Genomic DNA, 5,000 nt, shown 5'->3' on the forward strand with positions numbered 1-5,000 from the left:
TTTCCCCGAACATAGGGCTAGGCAGAAATACAGAGCTTTTAATGAGGGGGGGAGGGGTTCTCAGCTTTAGCGTTGATTGTGGTTAATTATTTCAATCGTCCAGGCTCTGCCAAAAACAAAGCCTGTGAACTCTGCCGGCCGCCCACCTGGGGGGGGGGGGGCGGGGCAGGGGACCACTTGGGAGTTTTAAGAAAAGATTTAACCTGCCTTGGGGACATAGGCCAGACTACAAGCTCCCAAAAGTGGTGGTGGTGGTGGTGGTGGTGGTGGGGAGCGTAAAACGACAGAACGTCTTTCTGTCCTTTATTGGTTTCTCCTTTTTCCCCCCTAGGTGCCAAAAGACCTGAGACTGATGCCGAAAAGAAATAGGTACAGGCGCCCACGTGCACACACAAAGATATACGATCGAATACATCGTGTTGACAGTCGGGGAAACTGGAAGATGATGGGGAAGTATCACGAGCAACTTTGTATTTCTTCCAGGACAGGAAAATGGACACGAAGAGAAAAATTCATCGTTCTCGGCGTAGGATAAAAAGCCACATCTTGTTACTTAATATAATTCATTCTGTGATTTAAGTTTTTATACGATATGATATTCGATAAGCCTAAAACACAAGATAAAAGAGAAACAAACAAAAGGGAAAAAATAAAAATAAAAAAGACGACGGGCAGAGGCCTACGGTCCCGGGAGGAGGCAGAGAGCGGGAGGAGGGGCGCCTCCCGCAGACAACAGGGCGGGTGGGCGGAGACCCGCTAGAGGCTAGGGCTGCCCCGGGCGGGCCCAGAGCTGCGGGCCCGGGAAGAAGAGGGTGGGACCGTCCGGACCGTGCTCTCCTCCCCGCCCTCCACACCTCCCGGGAGTCAGCTCTTAAACTCCCAACGTCACCTGACTTTCCGGATCCCGAGGTCTGATCAAAGTGGCCGCTAGGTGACACCCAGCAACCGCTGCCGGTGTCATCCTGAAAAGAACGGACCCTATGACTGACGGGGGTGGGGCGCACAGTGGGTGGCCCGGCCAGCTCCCCTTCCTCCTCGGAGCGGATCGGATCATCTGGAACTTTATCCAGAGAGGAGAGAGTGCCCCTGGGTGTGTGCTAGAAGCCGGAGGGTTGGGGCAGGGACCTACCCAAGAGAGAAGTAGAGTACAGGGAGTTTCAGAGTTGACCCACTCACCATCTCGCCCTGGTCAATACAAGAGTGGCAATATCTGTCACCGTGGAATGAACACTTGGTACCGAAGACCTTTGTCTATGCTGGCCCCCGTATGCCTAGGGGGGGGCATGTGGCCAGAATCTGACATCCTAAACGTCTTCGTAGAAAGAATTTGGGGGTGGGGGTGGGGGAGAGAGACAGAAAAAGAAAAGAGAGGGGGAAAGAAATGGCTGCCACAAAACTATCAGAACAGAGAAGCGACCGATAGGGCCTATCTGGTTAAGTTCTTTCCCTACCCAGAGAACGACTTGACGTAGCTGACGTCACTGCAGTCAGGCCACGTTCCGGTGGACACAGAGAGTCAGGGATAGAATTTCACGCTCGGCACTGTCTCTCGGGACAGCGGGAAGGTGGAGGGTGGCTGAGGGTTCTATGCTCCTTTATCACACACCGTCAGGTAGGTCAGGTAAAATTGAGGACAGATTTCCAGTGTTTCGAGAAAGGAAGAGCACTCGTGCAGGCCATCTATCTGTACGTGGGAGAGTGTCCCCGAAAAGTGGCTTTCAGTGCCGGGATGTGCCTAGGCCAAGAAGGTACACGATCCTGAGTGAGAATGGTCCGTCCCATCGAGTCAGTCGGTAGGAGGCCACCGGGTCGAGACGGAACTGCCCCCCCACCCGCCCCCGCCCCCGCCCCCGCCCCCGCCCCCGCCCCCCAGAGCAGACAGACTCAGAATGGAGTCACTCGGTGCCAGTGCCCTGCCCGGGTGCCCCATCATTCAACCGAACTGGGAAACAGGTGGGCTTTCCGACCCTCGGGAGGGAGCTTCACCGGCGGGCGGACAGATCAGAAGGGGCCCGGCTCCCTTGAGCGGGCAGGCTGGGGACGGTCGGTGGGGTCTCTTGACAGGAGGCACCACGGAACCCTTGAGGCAATGTCGGGGGCACCTATGTTGCGGTCCAAAGCTAGCGTCTGAGAAGTCGTCCCGAAAGCATGATGGCGTCAACAAGTCCCCTCCGTTCAAGAAACGAGATTCATTTCTAGAGGAGGGCCACCCCCGCGGGAGGACCGTAGGCTTCCTGTGGACATTCTCTTCAAAAGGCAATTCACTCAGCGGAGTGAAAATCGGAAAAATCGCTGTCCTCTGACGCAGCTGCAGAGAAAAGATGGCACCAAAATCAATGAAACACACACACACACACAAACACACCTCCTCCCATCTGAACGAGCACTCCGGACGGTCACATAGGGAGAGCGACGGGCAGTCTTCCCCCCCCTGTGGTTTTCTACCTTTCGTTGCGGTTTTTTCCCTCAGTGGATAGAGGAGGAGACACAGGGGGCTCAGCCGGCATGCGAGTGGGTTTATCATCCTCTGTGAGTATCAACACGCGACACCACCTAAGTGAAGGAACACACCGGTGTTTCATGTGATGTGGCTCAATGCCTGGCAGATACGAGCCTTTGCAGGCCTCCTCGTGATCGACAGGACGTCGCCTTGGACACGGACACATCTTGTCCCTCCCTCCCGAGGCGATAGGCGGTTCCGTACCTCCTCGGGGCCAGGGCACAGTCTGCCTAGGCACCTACAACACGTGTGGCAACAGCCTCGATGGCTCTGCCATGAGAACGAACTCCCGTGGCACGGGGGTGGGGTGGGGGGGGGGTCGGGTGCTGAAGAATTCAGCTGAGTGAAGGAATGCCACGGGATTCAGAGTGCCATCGGTGGGCTGAGAGGCGAGCAGGGCGGGCTTTGAAAGGGTAACATTCTCCCTGCCTTCCGTCTGGCTGTGAATACAGAACGTACACGCCAGGCGGGGTGGCTCACGCCTGTAATCCTAGCACTCTGGGAGGTAGAGGCGGGTGGATCGCTCAAGGTCGGGAGTTCGAGACCAGCCTGAGCAAGAGCGAGACCCCCATCTCTACTAAAAATAGAAAGAAACTATATATCTAAAAATATATACAGAAACAGTATCTAAAAATATATACAGAAAAATATTAGCCGGGCACGGTGGCGCATGCCTGTAGTCCCAGGTACTCGGGAGGCTGGGGCAGTAGGATCGCTTGAGCCCAGGAGTTTGAGGTTGCTGTGAGCTAGGCTGACGCCACGGCACTCTAGTCTGGGCAACAGAGTGAGACTCTGTTTCAAAAAAAAAAAAAAAAAAATATATATATATATATACACACACACACACACACACACACACACACGTATATCCAATTAGCTGGGCATGCTGGCACATGCCTGTAATCCCAGCTACTCGGGAGGCTGAGGCAGTCTGATCGCTTGAGCCCAGGAGTTTGAGATTGCTGTGAGCTAGGCTGACGCCATGGCACTCTAGCCAGGGCAACAGAACGAGAGACTCTGTCAGAAAGAAAAGAAGAGCGAGAGCGAGAGAGCGAGAGAAAGAAAGAAAGGAAGGGAGAGAAAGGAAAGAGAAGGAAGGGGGGGGGAGAGAGAGAGAGAGAGAGAGAGAGAGAGAGAGAGAGAGAGAGAGAGAAAACTATTAAAAAATTCGGGACCAGATCCATCGGTCGGTACTCAGAAGCGTGACGATCGGGTGTTCCCGAGCACGTGTGAGATGTGTCTTCTCCCTGACGCCGCGTTTCCTCCACACACACATCACCCATCTGCCGTGGAAAAAAAGCAACAAAAAGAGAGAAAGAGATTAAGAAGGGAAAATGGAAACAGGGCAAAAGAGGAAGAAAGAAAGAAATTTCGAAAAAAAGAGACCAAAGTCACAGCGAGAAGGAAGAATACTGAGCCCAGAGCGACACCTAGTGACCACACCGTCACAAGCACCCTAGGGCCCCAATTCGCCAGAGACATCTGGTGGACCCCAGGGCAACATGTGGTCGACCCGGGGCCATGGCGTCTGCAGCCGATTCCCAGGCGGGCACACGAGCCCGGGGAAACTCATTCTCAGCGCGGGGAGGAGGGGAGGGGAAATAATAGCAAAGTCACACCAGATCCCTTTCTAGTTCATAAACGTGTTGATTGCGTGTTCACGCGCACGTGTGAGAAGGGCCTCCTGGTGTGTCGGCACGTCACCCGCGTGACGTGAAACCATGAATCCGGGGGGGGGGGGGGAGCGGAAAGGCGGGCAGGAAAAGGCAAAGAGAGAATAGATAAAATGAAAGGACCAAAAAGAAAGTCACACAGCAGGGTAGGGGAGTGAGAGCAAGTCGAGAGACTGCAGACAGAAACTCCGAGAGGAGAGGAATGCTCCGGAGCGCCCCCTCGCCCCGCGCGAGAAGAATACCGATCGCAGGGTGATCCCTAGGGGCAGCGAGGCCAGAGAGACCAAATCCGTCCCGAAGCCTCCCTGTCAGGATGACAACCACAGACCAGACATCTGGTCAACCACCCAAGGACCAGACATCTGGTCAACCAGCGAACCCATGCGGAGGCCGCATGCAGCAGCGACATCTGCACGACCACTCAGGGTGCTCCCTGCCGGGAGGGTGTGTCTCTATGTGTGTGTGTCCGGGGGGGGGGGAGATTGCGATGAAAGTCACGCCAGGTCCCGGGATAGTTCGTGAGCGTGATAATTGCGTGTGTGTGGAGAAAAAAGGGGGCGGGGCGATAGGGAGTAAAGAAAGGAGGAGCGGGCGAGCGGAGGGGTGGGGAAGGAGAGGGAGTCGAGAAGCCCGCAACCGCAGCGCCCCCTGGCGGTGATCCCCCCCCATAGCATCGATGGGGCCAGCCCCGCAGAGACTAAGTGCGACGGGACATCTGGTCAACCCCAAGGACCATGGGATCCCAGCACGAAACCGGCGGAGGTCGAGGAGGAGGAGGGAGGAGGAGGAGGAGGAGGAGGAGGAGGAGGAGGAGGAGGAGGAGGAGG

General features: G+C 55.8%; 1 pseudogene; it reads left to right on the forward strand.

The window, feature by feature from the left end:
* Positions 1-4,122: 4,122 nt before the first annotated feature.
* LOC138380628 (small nucleolar RNA U13) lies at positions 4,123-4,214 on the forward strand (annotated as a pseudogene).
* Positions 4,215-5,000: the final 786 nt, after the last annotated feature.

Source organism: Eulemur rufifrons, unplaced genomic scaffold (genome assembly GCF_041146395.1).
Source record: "Eulemur rufifrons isolate Redbay unplaced genomic scaffold, OSU_ERuf_1 scaffold_606, whole genome shotgun sequence".
Lineage (NCBI taxonomy): Eukaryota > Metazoa > Chordata > Mammalia > Primates > Lemuridae > Eulemur > Eulemur rufifrons.